Source organism: Polypterus senegalus, chromosome 4 (assembly GCF_016835505.1).
Source record: "Polypterus senegalus isolate Bchr_013 chromosome 4, ASM1683550v1, whole genome shotgun sequence".
Taxonomy (NCBI): domain Eukaryota; kingdom Metazoa; phylum Chordata; class Cladistia; order Polypteriformes; family Polypteridae; genus Polypterus; species Polypterus senegalus.
The window spans coordinates 237,296,281-237,312,392 of NC_053157.1; the positions used below are offsets into that span (position 1 = coordinate 237,296,281).

At 41.6% G+C, this 16,112-nt stretch overlaps 1 protein-coding gene across 1 annotated transcript in view; it reads right to left on the bottom strand.

Annotated features, from left to right (window-relative positions):
• The window catches only part of LOC120528280 (zinc finger protein 501-like), a 68,481-nt gene extending 52,399 nt beyond the window's left edge, over nucleotides 1–16,082 (bottom strand). Inside the window, exons 1-2 of the mRNA XM_039752411.1 lie at nucleotides 15,846–16,082; nucleotides 11,285–11,339 (exon numbers count right to left, since the gene is read on the bottom strand). The gene's annotated coding sequence lies outside the window, so the exon portion shown is untranslated. The remainder of the gene's footprint in view (nucleotides 1–11,284; nucleotides 11,340–15,845) is intronic.
• Nucleotides 16,083–16,112: the final 30 nt, after the last annotated feature.

The window sequence follows — 16,112 nt, forward strand, 5'->3', positions numbered from 1 at the left end:
AAAACTGGCGGCCAAATGTGGTCGCCTGGCCGGGGGCTTCGTGGTTCTCGCTATTGATCAACTGAAGTTTAACACCAGAGGTGTCCTGTGAAAGAAAGTTTGTTCCCCATTTAAAATTGGCGGCCAAATGTGGTCGCATGGCAGGGGGCTTCCTGGGTCTCGAAATGCCTACTGGCGGTGAAAGAAAGTTTATTTCCCCGGATTTATAAAAGGAGGCACACTTGCGTGGACTCGTCTTACGCGCCGGGTAAGGGAATATTTCACTTTATAGAGTTTTTAAGACAGTTACGGCTACGCAGAACTATACATGACTAAAAAGCATGAAAAGTGTTTATAAAATGAGGTCGTGAGTTTATATCTTAGCGCATTAGGGTCTGTGAATATTTCCAGAAAGAATTAGAATTAGAATTAGAACAATCTAGACGAGAACAGGCCATTCAGCCCAACAAAGCTCGCCAGTCCTGTCCACTTATTTCCTTCAAGAAAACATCAAGTCCAGTTTTGAAAGTCCCTAACGTCTTACTGTCTACCACACTACTTGGTAGCTTATTCCAAGTGTCTATCGTTCTTTGTGTAAAGAAAAACTTATTAATGTTTGTGCGAAATTTACCCTTAACAAGTTTCCAACTGTGTCCCCGTGTTCTTGATGAGCTCATTTTAAAATACAAGTCTCGATCCACTGGACTAATTCCCTTCATAATTTTAAACACTTCACTCATGTCACCTCTTAATCTTCTTTTGCTTAAACTGTAAAGGCTCAGCTCTTTTAATTTTTCCTCATAATTCAACCCCTGTAGACCTGGAATCAGCCTAGTCGCTCTTCTCTGGACCTTTTCTAGTGCTGCTATGTCCTTTTGTAGCCTGGAGACCAAAACTGCACACAGTACTCAAGATGAGGCCTCACCAGTGCATTATAAAGGTTGAGCATAACCTCCTTGGACTTGTACTCCACAGATCGTGCTATATAACCTAACATTCTGTTAGCCTTCTTAATGGCTTCTGAACACTGTTGAAGTTGATAGCTTAGAGTCCACTATGACTCCTAAATCCTTCTCATAAGGTGTACTCTCGATTTTCCGACCGCCCATTGTGTATTCAAACCTAATATTTTTACTTCCTATGTGTAATACTTTACATTTACTGACATTAAATTTCATCTGCCACAAATCTGCCCAAGCCTGTATGCTATCCAAGTCCTTCTGTAATGATATAACGGATTCCAAATTATCTGCTAATCCACCTATCTTGGTATCATCTGCAAACTTAACCAGCTTGTTACTTATATTCCTATCTAAATCATTTATATATATTAAAAATAGCAGCGGCCCTAGCACTGACCCCTGTGGAACACCACTCTTAACATCGCCCAGTTCTGATGAGGTTCCTCGCACCATCACCCTCTGCTTCCTGTGTCTGAGCCAATTCTGCACCCATCTAAAAACATCACCCTGAACTCCCACTTCTTTTAACTTGATGCCCAACCTCTCATGTGGCACCTTATCAAATGCTTTCTGAAAGTCCAGATAAATAATATCATAAGCTCCACTTTGATCGTATCCTTTTGTTGCCTCCTCATAGAATTCCAACATGTTAGTAAAACACGACCTCCCTCTTCTGAACCCATGCTGACTGTTCAGAATAACTCCTGTCCTTGTCATGTGTTGCTCAATCTTATCCTTAATAATTCCTTCCATTAATTTTCCTGTGATGCTTGTTAAGCTTACTGGCCTATAGTTGCTTGGATCTGCCCTGTCACCCTTTTTATATAATGGGATGATATTTGCCATTTTCCAGTCCTTTGGAATCTCTCCAGTGCACAGTGACTTCCTAAAAATATGTGTCAAGGGTTTATATATGTACTCACTAGCCTCCTTAAGAACACGAGGATAAATATTATCTGGGCCTGGTGATTTGTTTGATTTCATCTTATTTAATCTGAGCAGCACTTCTCCCTCTACAATTTCCAAATCCCTCAGTACCTCCTTAGTAGTTGTTTACCTCTGGAGGTTATCCACTTGCTCACTTGTAAACACCTCAGAAAAATGTAAGTTTAGGGCATCTGCTATTTCATTGTCTGTATCTTTTAATTCCCTTTACTATTCCTGATGAACTTGACCTCCTCCTTAACTGTTCTTTTACTACTAAAATACTGAAAGAATCTCTTGGGGTCTTCTTTCGCCTTATCTGCTATATTCCTCTCCAACTGTCTTTTAGCCTCTCTGATATCCTTCTTAATGGTTGCCCTCATTTCTCATACGCTACGGTTCTCTTTGCAGTCATTAGTCTTATATGCCTTATACAGCAGTTTTTCCTTTGCAACTTCTTTTTAAATCTTTATTAATCCATCGTGGAGTTTTTTAGTTTCCTATTACTTCCAAATTTAGGTATGTATCTGTCCTGCATTACATGTAAAACATTTTAAACCTGTTCCACTGCTCCTCGACTGTCTCCACATTTAAAAGCTTATCCCAGTCTATCCTACTTAGACTTTGTCATCTGCTCAAAATTAGCCCTACTAAAGTTCAACTTAACAATTTTAGTCTTTGCATCTGTACTCTTACAAAATACTGAGAATTGTATTACATTATGGTCACTTGACCCTAGTGGTTCAATCACCTCTACACCCTCAATTCTATCCTGATTATTACAGAATACTAAATCCAGACAGGCTTCACCCCTTGTTGGTGCTTTAACATGCTGTGTTAAAAACAGTCGCTGATTACTTCTAAAAACTCCTGCTCTTGTGCTCCTCCATCTGTAAGGTTATCCCAGTTAATATTTGGATAATTAAAGTCCCCATGACTATAATATCCCCAGTAAACTTGCCTTTTTGATATTACTAAAAAGATGTGTGTTGAAATTACTGTCTGAATTGGGTGGTCTATAACACACTCCTAAAATGAGACCCTTTTCCCTAATATTTTCCAGGCGAAGCCACATGTCCTCACTAAGATGGGGCTCATCATCCAACTGAAGATGACTTACATTTAATTCCTGTTTGGCATAAACAGCAACCCCACCTCCTTTTCTGTCCTGTCTATCCTTCCTAATAATGTGTATCCCTCTATGTTACACTCATCCCCATCTTTGTTATTTAGCCAGGTTTCCGTTATTGCTATAATATCATAATTATGCTCTGCTACATACAACTCCAACTCACTTACCTTATTTTTGATACTTCTAGCATTAAGAGAAGCTATTTTTAATGTGTTAATCCTTCTACCTTTACGTGTTTGCTTAAAATTTACATTACTATGCATTTTTATTTCTACACCACTGTTTGTTCTTCCATGTATAGATCTAAACCTGGCCTGTCCTAAACTCCCTGCCCCCCCATTCCCTAGTTTAAACAATCCTCGACTAGCCTACACATACGCCTCCCCAATACATTGGTGCCCCTCCGGTTCAGATTACACATAGCTAGGACGGCAAGACGTGTATATACTGTATTTAATTTCTTAATGTTCATTTTGAATCTAGTGTTTATAAAATGAGGCCATGTATGGTGAGTTTATAACTTAGAACTTTAGGAGTGAATATATTTTAGAAAGTCACACATATGCGTGGCTTTGCATACAGGATAGGTGTATATTTAATTTTATAATATTAATTTTGAATCTAGTGTTTATAAAACGAGGTTGTGTGTGAATATTTTCAGAAGGTTTACACATAGGAATAGCTATGACGGTAAGACAAGTGAATATTAATTTTGAATCTAGTGTTTATAAAATGAGGACGTGTGTGTCATTAGTTTATAACTTAGAACGGGGTGAATATATTTTAGAAAGTCACACATATGCGTGGCTTTGCATGCAGGATAAGTGTATATTTAATTTTATAATATTAGTTTTGAATCTAGTGTTTATAAAACGAGGTTGTGTGTGTCGTTAGTTTATAACTTAGAACGGGAGGGTGAATATTTTCAGAAAGTTATTGCGGTGGCCTAAAACAGCAGGTAAGCATTTTAGATTATTATCATGTAATCAGAAAGGCACTGCCTTGTTACGGCATGGTAATTAAATTAAAGAGACAGGCCGTGATCGATCATATTTGGCGCATTCCATTGGGGAAAGTAATTGAAAAACAAGTCTTTTAGCTTAATTGTTTTGAGCCGGAGAAATTTACAAAGAGGCGCGCAGGCATTAGGAGTGGCCATGTATTTTCTTCCATTTGATTCTAATGCAACTTATAACGTTTTTAAAAAACTGTATATTTATTTTCTTACTATTAGTTAATAACTTAGAGTGGGGAGAGAAAATAGTTTTTAGTTATGACTGTATCGTGATCTTATAACTTAGTTTGGTTTGAGGGGGCTGGGGGTGAATATCAGTTTAGTTATGGCTGTGCAGGAAAGATAAAGACGCGTGTTGTGAACTTATAACTTAGAGGGGGAGTGAAAATCGTTTTTCGTTATGGCTGTGCAGGAAAGATAAGTGCGTAGAGCAGGGAGTCCATGTCGTTTTTAGAAACGGTCGGCCAGATAATTGTATATTTATTTTCTTACTATTAGTTTATAACTTAGAGCGGGTGTGTGAATATTTTATAGCGTTTTTATGCAGTCGCACATATGCGTGGATTTGCATGCAGGATAAGTGTATATTTAATTTTATAATATTAGTTTTGAATCTAGTGTTTATAAAATGAGGTCGTGAGTTTATATTTTAGCGCAGGTCTGTGAATATTTTCAGAAAGTTTACACATAGGCATAGCTATGACGGCAAGATAAGTGTATATTTAATTTCTTAATATTCATTTTGAACGTAGTGTTTATAAAATAAGCCCACGTGTCCTAAGTTTATAGCTTATAAATACATTTTCATACTTTTATAGTTTCATATTTACATAAATTATGTTTTCATATTTTCATAAATTATATGTTCATATTTCCATATAATTTCATATTTTCTGAAATCATATTTTCATATTTGGGGCGGGGCTTATTGTGATCCATCATATTTCGGGCGGGGCTTAAAGTTATCAATCATATTTTTGACAGTTGCTTTCTGTATGTACTACAAAACTATTAATTTTGAATCTAATGTTTATAAAATGAGGTCGTGTGTGTCGTGAGTTTATAAGCGCAGTTGTGTGAATATTTTCAGAAAGTTACACATAGGCATAGCTATGACGGCAAGATAAGTGTATATTTAATTTCTTAATATTAATTTTGAACCTAGTGTTTATAAAATAAACCCACGTTTCCTAAGTTTATAGCTTATAAATACATTTTCATACTTTTATAGTTTCATATTTACATAAATCATATTTTCATAAATTATATGTTCATATCTCCATATAATTTCATATTTTCAGAAATCATATTTTCATATTGGGGCGGGGCTTAATGTAATCCATCATATTTGGGGCGGGGCTTAAAGTTATCAATCATATTTTTGACAGTTGCTTTCTGTATGTACTACACGTGGTTTCACTTCCGAGGTCCTTCCTGCGTAAAGTTTGCATGTTCTCCCCGTGTCTGCGTGCAGTTTAGGTGCATTGGCGATCCTATATTATCCCTAGTGTGTGTGTGTGTGTGTGTGTGCGCTCTGCCCGGGGATTTGTTCCTGCCTTGCGCCCTGTGTTGGCTGGGATTGGCTCCAGCAGACCCCCGTGACCCTGCGGGTTGGATGATGACTGACTGACTATACTACTTACTAATAGTGATGGGAAAATGAAGCCTCGTGAAGCTTTGAGGCTTTCGTTCTATCTGTGCCGAAAATGACTCGAAGCTTTGAAGCCTCAGCGCCATGTATGAACAGCGACATCTGGTGGTTATCTGAGGTCAAGGCAAGAAATCAAGAGCACAAGTGAAGCGGCACTAGCTGTGTCAGCAGTAAAAGGTCGGAAAAGTCTGTGTTCATTTTATTCTGCTTAGGTACTTGTCCATTTATACTATTTAATGAATACACAATTATTAAACATTAAAGTTTGATTCCGAAACACTGGACTAAAAAGACACACCGGGGATTTTTCCTGCTGCGGCTGTCTCAACACGGATGACGTGTCGTCTGCTCCCGTTGCGTGCACAGCAAACACCGCACCCACACAGTATTGTATAATTGAGACACGATTATTTTATTTCATTGAACAGTGCTAGAATACGATTCTAATCAGATCATGAAATGTAGACCATAAGGAGGCAACATATCCTAGCTTATTTTGTGGTTTGAGTTCCCCCAAACTTTTGAACGCCGTTTTCCGCTGTAAGTCGCCATCTGTCAGTCACCAAAGCTCTCCAAATCTCCCACAACCCAACACTGTTGAATGAGTATGAAGCATTTTATAGAAACAGACTACCTGTTCATTTAGCGCCGAAGCTGTCAAACCAATGAAGCGCGCTGTGAAGCGCTGATGACGTTCAGAGCTTCAAACGTCACGGCTCACGTGACAGCGGTGTTTTGACACAGTGATTCGACTTACAGCGCTTCAGATTGACTGGCACAAGCTTCGACGCTTCTGTATCATCTTCTCATCTCTACTAACGTGCACCAGGTTATAATGCTTACTTTTATATATGCATACGATTCTCCTTTTCATATATGCAAATCAGCAACGTTAAGAATATGCTTTGCTATACCCCACTCCCCACCTCTTTCGGGGTTCACTAGAGCCCAAACTATTTTTATAACCCAGAAGGTGAAAAGGGGGAACCAGCTGTCAGTCTTCTTTGTATCTTGAACCCAAGACCACTGTCCTTCTTCACACCCTCTTGGGCTATGGGTCATGGGACAAATCCTCAGCAGATCTGAAGGGGTGACTGTGTCCTCATTGGCCAGACAACCAAACCCCCCCCACCACCTCCTATAGTGGGGACAAGAAGATTCGAAGACGGACAGAGCAGATTCTCACAGATACCTCATCTGTCATTTTGTTAAAGTGATGCCAATGGGGGGCGGATTGGTGGTCCTCTATGGTTTATTTTTAATGCACATCTGAACAACAACATAAGAAATTCAGGGCTTGCAAAGAGAAGTGCAGAATGTTCCTTTACAAGTCAGGATCAGATGAAGGTAACATGGGGGCCCCTCTTCGTTTCAAGTGAGTTCCTTTCAACACAGAAATGGATATTTCACATAGACGTACATACAGTGCATACATATGGAATATGTGAAGTGGGTGTGAGACCTCCACAATATAACCACAAACTTGGCCCAGTCCAGTTTGCTCCAAATTATGACCAGACACCTTACCTATAAGCTTGATGGACTGAACGGTCTTCTTTCTTTAGCAGGCTCCAAACATGGGAAGCTGGCAAAGTGTCCCAAAATATAACAAATAAAACCTCACAAGAGGGAGGATGACTGTAAACCCCTGCCTTGTGCAGCAAAGGCCAAACCAAACTCTTTGTAAATAAAGGATTTGTTTGACAAAAAATTCTCAAAAAAAAAAGGCAGAAGTGAGTGGCCTGCAAGGCCAACAACTCCCAAAACCTGATAATCCAGAAGTGTAACCCTTAACTCTTTGAGGGCGGATGTCGACTTTTGTCGACAGGAAGGGTTGAGGGCACATTTCGACAAAAGTCGACATCCAGGGGTAGAGGACAACAATCGGCTGTTAATGGTGACAAAACTCACCGTTACGTCGCAGGCATTCCCTCTCTGCTCGGAGGACTGTTAGACTCATCGACTTGCCATCGAATCCTTGCGTGTGCGTGAGTTACGAAATGTAAATAAAGGCAAGATGGCATCGACATCTCACGAGGGAGCGAAGCGAGGGCAGAAAAGAAAATACTCAGCAGATGATGCTTTGTGCATAAATCTGATTTTTCAGAATCTGATTTTGACGACATTGGTCAGGAGATCAAGCAGGAGAGCGAGGAACTGGCATCAGCTGATCGGACACCAGCCGATGCCACCCCTGCTGAGCGTATTCGCGCAGCCGACGCACCTACGGCAAAGTTTCGTCTGGGAGGAATACCCAGACATCGATCCGTGGGAGCCAAGCTGGCTACCGGACTTCACAAGACGGCATGGCTTGCTGTTGGACACGGCGGATTACCAGCCGCTGGACAACTTCAGGCTGCTAAAGTCAGACGAGACAAGCGGGTATGCAGAGCAATCTTTTGAATCTCGGGCTGCCCTTGAACCGCATTCTCGTTTTTCAAAGTGGAAACCCACAACAAAAGACGAGATGACGGGCATTGCGGCATTACAAATAGAGATGGGACTGGACTGGTGATGTAACTTCAGGGAGCATTGGTCCAAACGTGCTTTGAACCCCTGGTGGCTTTGGAAAGGTTATACCGCGTGATGATCGGTACAACGTGCTGCTGCAAAGCTTTATTCACTTCTGTGATAACCAGAAGCAAATCCCAAGGGGTGAGCCGGGCTATAACCCCACGTATAAAGTTCAGCCCCTGCTTGACATCGTGGAACCGACATATAAACAGATATATCAGCCTGGTTGAGATTTGTCTGTGGATGAATCAATGATAAAATACAAGGGACGCCAATATGTGCCAGACAAGCCCACAAAGTGTGGCATAAAGGATTTTGTACTGGCAGAAGCAAACGCTGGTTTCTGCCTGAAAGTAATCACATATACAGGAAGTACTAGGTTGTTGTACCATGTTGGCCATTATGAATGTAGAGGAAAGCCAAGCAAAATGACACCTTTTATTGGCTAACTAAAAGATTACATATATAAGCTTTGAGGCAACTCAGGCCCCTTCTTCAGGCTGAGATGTAATGATGTAATAATGCCTGAAGAAGGGGCCTGAGTTGCCTCGAAAGCTTGCATATTGTAATCTTTTTAGTTAGCCAATAAAAGGTGTCATTTTGCTTGGCTTTTCTCTACATATACAGGAACAAAGAGAGGAGAACTGTCCCTTGACAAGTCAGGTTGTGCTGGAGCTGCTTCAGGGCAGCCATGTTGTGTACATTTGATTGATTTTTATACATCACCAGAACTGTTCATGGAGCTACGGAGCAGGGGAATTGGAGCTTGGGGAACAGTGAGGGCGAACAGGAGCTGAAGATGAAAAGAGGTGACAATCCGGTTTTCATGCGGGAGGATAACTTGGTGGCAGTGGCATGGCACAATGTCAAACGGGTGACTTTCCTGCAACATATGAGGACAAAAATTACAAACCTGACTGTGCTGTGTGCAGCAACAGACAATTGAAAAGGAGGCACCAGTGCGATGTGGCAATGCATCAGACGTTGCTGTGTAAAAAGTATGTGAAATCATATAGTATGCAGGCTCAAGACGGTAACATTTCTCAAAAGTAAATATTTTTTGCTGATTTAATATGTTAAATGGGCAGCACGGTGGCGTAGTGGGTAGTGCTGCTGCCTCGCAGTTAGGAGACCTGGGTTCGCTTCCCAGGTCCTCCCTGCGTGGAGTTTGCGTGTTCTCCCCGTGTCTGCGTGGGTTTCCTCCCACAGTCCAAAGACATGCTGGTTAGGTGAACTGGCGATCCTAAATTGCCCCAAGTGTGTGCTGGGGGTGTGTGTGCGCCCTGCCCGGGGTTTGTTTCCTGCCTTGCACCCGGTGTTGGCTGAGATTGGCTCCAGCAGACCCCTGTGACCCTGTAGTTAGGATATAGCACGTTGGATGATGGGTGGATTACATGATAGATAGATAGATAGATAGATAGATAGATAGATAGATAGATAGATAGATAGATAGATACTTTATTAATCCCAAGGGGAAATTCACATTACAAAAATTCAAATGAAAGCATGGGCAGCACAGTGGCGCAGTGGGTAGCACTGCTGCCTTGCAGTTAGTAGACCTGGGTTCGCTTCCCGGGTCCTCCCTGCGTGGAGTTTGCGTGTTCTCCCCGTGTCTGCGTGGGTTTCCTCCCACAGTCCAAAGACATGCTGGTTAAGTGAACTGGCGATCCTAAATTGTCCCTAGTGTGTGCTGGGGGTGTGTGTGCGCCCTGCCCGGGGTTTGTTTCCTGCCTTGCACCCGGTGTTGGCTGAGATTGGCTCCAACAGACCCCTGTGACCCTGTAGTTAGGATATAGCACGTTGGATAATGTGTGGATTATATGATAGATAGATAGATAGATACTTTATTAATCTCAAGGGGAAATTCACATTACAAAAATTCAAATGAAAGCATGGGCAGAACAGTGGCACAGTGGGTAGCACTGCTGCCTTGCAGTTAGGAGACCTGGGTTTGTTTCCCGGGTCCTCCCTGCGTGGAGTTTGCGTGTTCTCCCCGTGTCTGCGTGGGTTTCCTCCCACAGTCCAAAGACAGGCAGGTGAGGTGCATTGGTGATCCTAAATTGTGCGCTTGGTGTGTGTGTGTGTGTGCCCTGCAGTGGGCTGGTGCCCTGCCCGGGGTTTGTTTCCTGCCTTGCACCCTGTGTTTGCTGGGATTGGCTCCCGTGACCCTGTAGTTAGGATATAGCTGGATGGATATGTTAAACAATTGCTTTGTGTTCTTTTTTTCAAAAGTTAGTTTTTGGAAATGTATTCAGCCCAGGAGAAAAGAAAGAAAACAAAAAAGAGTTAAAGAGAAGCAAGAAGGTCAGAGAAACTTGAACTCTCCAAAGAAAATAACAATACTGGCGATAACTCCTGGCATCTGAACTGGGATGGTTGGCATTCCTTAACCAGGCTTAAGCGGGATGGACATTCATTATGGATGGGAAGGATCCTATTCTCTTTCCGGGTTGGGACATTGCCATAATGGATGGATGACTACCTCCTCCCCTGGTCATGTGCTCCTTTGCAGTCCACTAGGTGGCAGTCTGGTGCAACATCCGTTCTGGTGGAGTATTTTGGGGCAGCCACTAGAGGGTGCTGTTGGGAGGAGGAAGAGGTCAGGTGGAGTTTAGGCCTAACCCCTAATTTCTTCTTGGGTGCGAGATGATGGTACCAGAAGTGACTCATCAATGTGATTCAGAATCAGGAGTGAAGAAGGACAAAGCTGACCAGGAGAGGAGTGGAAGACATAAAAGGGAGAGAGAAAGAAAGAGTGATAGAAATGTGGGGTGGATTGAACTGGAGAAGAAGCTGGAAAAAAAAGTATTTTATTAAATAAAGAAATATATAGTTAAACCCAGGACTTTGGGGGTTTGAGGCTCTGAGTCGGCCCTAGTGGTCACACTCCAAACACTAAGATCAACTGATGCCAGCTTAGTGGACTCTTAAATAGGCAGTGGGAGGGGCTCAGAACTGGTGATGTCATTGAGGCCCCTCCTCCTTTGACCTCCACCCACATAAACACAAGGAACTGAGGGACGTTTAAAGGACAACAAGTAGTCATTCAAAACAGGACAATAAAACTTAAAATACACTTAAATACAAATTCTGTTGACTCCACCCACCTTTAATTCTGTTGGGTTTGCCTTCCAGTAGCTGACCACATTCCTTTGGTGGTGTCTGTGAAAATAAAGAAATAGAGAGGGAAAAAATAAAACGTTTGGGATTCTCTAATTAAGGTGACTGCAGTGGGCTTGCGTCCTGCCCGGGGTTTGTTTCCTGCTTTGCGCCCAGTGTTGGCTGGGATTGGCTCCAGCAGACCCCCATAACCCTGTAGTTAGAATACAGCACGTTGCATAATGGATGGTTGGATGGATGGATAATTAAGGTGAAGCTACCAAAATAATATGGCTCAGCCTATCTTCTTCTATGCAGCCATGTGAAAACGTTAGTGCCCCCCATTATTCCCAGTTTGCGTGTGTCTCCTGGTCTCCTGTCCTGGGGTCTGTTCCTGCCTTGCACCCCATGCTGATGGAGATAGTCTTCAGCCCACCACCCTGCCCTATACTTCTCCCCACCCCCTGTGACCCTGGCCTGGTTTAAGGGGGTTACAAAATTGACATGACATGACTGGACCCCATGAAATATTTGTTCTTCTTTTGACATTCCTTCATTTTATTTATAGCTCTACAGAGCACAACAAGCATCAGGCCAGGTTTACCTTCTGTAGTCCATTGAATAATTTAAATAAAAATAAATGCAAACTGCACACTTGGAGAAAGTAAGCGCAGCAATCCATTTACTGTATCACCAACTCAACTACCTCAAATCAGAGTGCAAACGATCAGAACATCACGAGGAGAGGATCTTGTCTGACCCTGGCGGCTAATAAGGCCGGGTTTATACTTCACGGGCCGCAACGCCTGCTCCAGCCGTAGTCTTCTGCTACGCATGCGTTGTCCTGTTTATACTTGGCGCGTACTTTACGTAAATCTGGAAGATTCCACTAGGTGGCAGTGCGAGATCTCATTACGGCAGCGGTTGTCAAACTTTCGTTTTTCGCAAACACCCCCCTTTTCTACCTGGAATAATTCTGCGCCCCCTGCATAATATAAAATAGATGAGAATAACCCCTGATACAACTAAGAAGGTTATGATACTCGTGCGATGTCGCAGAATCCTATCATTTTTACTTCCATAAGATGTGAATGTGTTCGTCTAACTTCGATGAAATATTTGCAATTTTTTTTTAAAGTGCTTTAGTAACAGTTAAAATGCCTTGTGTGGTTTTTGGTAGTGGTTTTTGGTAGTAATTCTAATCCCTAAATTATTTATTCTTATTTAATATTTTTTTTTATGTAAAGAAACGATTAACTATGTTTTAGTTTTTAAAAATCTCGTAAACGAGGACACCAATAAAGTCAATCTGCGCGAGACAAATATTATACCGCTGTTAGTTGTATCATGAAAATAACCCAATACGCAGTAAATTATTGAACTCAATTTAGCAATATTGGCTACCCGCCAATGTGGTGCAGTCGCGCCGCATTATCACCTGATCTACTGTTACTCGAATATACGTGACAGATACCGATACGTCTCGAACTTTCTGGACTGAAAATACACGACTATAAAAGCAGCAGCAGCGGCGCCACTCGTCAGTTAGTCATTAGATATGCCTTAGAAATGTTTTATTTTAATTTTAGTTATAATGCATTCGTTGTGATTACGTACTTGCAATTTTAAATTTGAAATATAAATGTAAAAAAATATTTTTGATGTCTTGTTCATTTATTCGACGCCCGCCTTGTACAGCTTCAGCGCACACTCCCCCCATGGTGTCCATTCCATAAAGCACTGGGCATGAGATACAGACGGGGCCTCAGCTCATCGCAAGGTGAATACAATCACTTACATACACACACTGGCGTCATTTTAGTGCCACCAAACCTGCATGTCTTTGGAAGGAAACCGGAGCTCACTGTGGAAACCCAGCAGGAAAACATGAAAACTCCAGGGAGGGAACACCAGTGATGTGACTCCTTGCGAGACAGCAGTGCTACCGCTCTGCCACCGTGTCACCCCCGTGTGTGTAATTATTAACACTATTCATTATGTAAACGAAATTAACAAAGATTTTTATGCATTTCATCATGAAAGTGATAAACTATAAATCTTAGGATCCTAAATGTGCAAAGAGTTGGAATATCATACATTCAACGTGTTCTGTGTGGTGATCCATTGCTGTTTTCCGCTGCTGTCAAAGCAGGAGGATGTCCCAGAAGCACTGGGTTTACGACGGTCTGCTTTAATGATTAAAATAAAATTTTCACTTTAAATCACAAAACAGACCTTTTCACCGTGTCTTTATTTTCATTCTCTGTGGCTCAAATACACTGCCATACATATTCTGATAAGAAGACGGTACTAAAGACGGTGTGTCAGACTTTTAAAATGTTTCGGGTCATTACGATCGAGAATATGCGACACTTGAATAAAAAAAACATCACGAATGCATCTGTACGTCGGCATTTTGCTTCACCACATCGAAACATTCATCAAACATCGGAGCGCACACAACAATCCCGTAGGATCCGTAAAGCAGCTTTCTGTCATATGTCGATAGTTGACAGAGAATGTGACGTCACATTCCGATTTTTATCACACTGCGCTAACCCGACTACTTGCTGGACTGCAACTCGTGCACGCGTTGCGTTAGGGCTCGTTTATAGGCTACTTCATGCTCAGAACATGTATGCGAGCGCATCATGGCTGTCACGCTTTCCCAGCGTTTATTTGACGCGGCCTCTGAGCAGGCCCTCAGAAATTAACTCGACGCGTGCGCGAGTTGCAGTACCAGCAAAAAAGTCGGGGGGCGCAGTGTGATAAAAGTCGAAACGCCAAGTGACGCTAGAGTCTCTGTTTACTATCGACATGTGAGAGAAAGCCGCTATGCTTTCTCAGCGTTCATTGGACGCGCCTTCTAAGCAGGTCCTCAGTAATTAAAGTGACGCCTTTAGAATTACCATTAGAAAAAAAAAGGCTGCACAAATGACATCTACCTGGAAGGTGTGCCAGGGGGAATACCAGGGCAAGACTAAAGTGTGGTCATCAATACCTGGACTCGAGGAACCGACGGGGCAAAGATAGCATTACGAGGACAGAGTAGCAGGAAGAGTTTTGGCAAAAAGCAAAGACAGCATTTAACCAGAAGAACCTGAAAGAAACTGTAAGATATATGAAGGTGGAAAAGGTCAGGGGATGCTGTGAGGTATCATAGATAGATAGATAGATAGATAGATAGATAGATAGATAGATAGATAGATAGATAGATAGATAGATAGATAGATAGATAGATAGATAGATAGATAGATAGATAGATAGATAGATAGATAGATAGATAGATAGATAGATAGATAGATAGATAGATAGATAGATAGATAGATAGATAGATAGATAGATAGATAGATAGATCGATTGAATGGGCTCACCATCATTGAATCCAACAGGAATGTTTCATTGAGGACAATGTGGGACCACCTGCCAGAAGACTGAAGCTCAACTGAAAGTGGTCCTTGCAACATGATTATGACCCCAAACATACCAGTAAGTCCAACAAGCAACCACGGAAAATAATGAAATGGAGGGTTCTAGAATGTGGCAAGTCCAAGCCCCGCTCTAAGACTCTGTGGTGGGGGGTGATTTGAAACAGGCTGTGCACACAAGACACCCCTCAAATATCACATAACTGAAATAATTCTGAAAGGAGGAGTGGCAAGAACCTTCCGCCAGTCAATGTCAGAGACTGCTAGACAGGTAGAGGAGATGCCAACCTGAGGGGGCACTATTAGCTCTATGAGCCAAGTGTGGACTTACTTTTTCTACAGATGGGAATGGTATGCAGTGTCTGTTAATTTTTCATCAAATAAATTATTGCACAGTCAAATGTTCACTCTCTTTTCAACTAAATCAACTTTATAGATAGATGCTGTTATGATATGTCAAGATATGTCCGCATTTATCTTAGTAAAAGGATAAGTGTCTGTACATCTGTCAGTGAGTCCGCTCATTTGCTATGTCCCTGTCATTCCAACAAATGGTGCATCACAAACATTGTAGTAATAAAACGCATCACCTTTGTCATTCCAACAGAGGAAACATCACAAATGTTAACACTGCATACGATATGATATGAGATTTGTAAAAGAGGTGTTAATGCTTGTGATGCACCATCTGTTGGAATGACAAATGCAATCATTTTATTACTACAAATGTTTGAGATGCACCATCTGTTGGAAAGACAGAGACATAGCAAGCAGACAGACACACAGATACACAAACACCAGGCCTGCAAGCAGGTCCTTCAATCTGCAGGTAAAATTTGGGGGTTGGTGGCAGGATTGGCACTTCAGACACCATAAAAACCAAAAAACATATTGTCGCATTCCATTCAAACTAGTGTGGTGGTGAGGTGTCACCCGTCACACGGCTATCTTTTTATTAAGGTGGATGATTGATTTTCTGTCAAAAGCACTTAAAACAAACAAAATCCTGTCTATCTACACTCGCAACAAATTTCATAGTCATTCACACTTCACCGTTCTGTGTCTGCAGTCAGTAAGATGAGTGCTATATAATAAAAATAAATAATTAAATGCAAATGTAAAACTACTGCAAAATACTTACAATGGGCGACTGAAGATAAAACATTAAAGCCTTAATTTTCATAATCTTAGTGAGTCGTTTGGGGTTTGGAGTTGGAATACCAGTCACACAATGTGACCTACCAATCAATTGATCTCTCAGACAGATCAGGTTTTTCTGTCCAAATACATCACACATACTGTAAGTCTTCTCTCTCTGAATACAGCATTGTAAAAAGAAAACAATGTCAGTAATAAATTGTTACACTATACAGTAATTGCATAAACAATCAGAAATAATAATAATAAT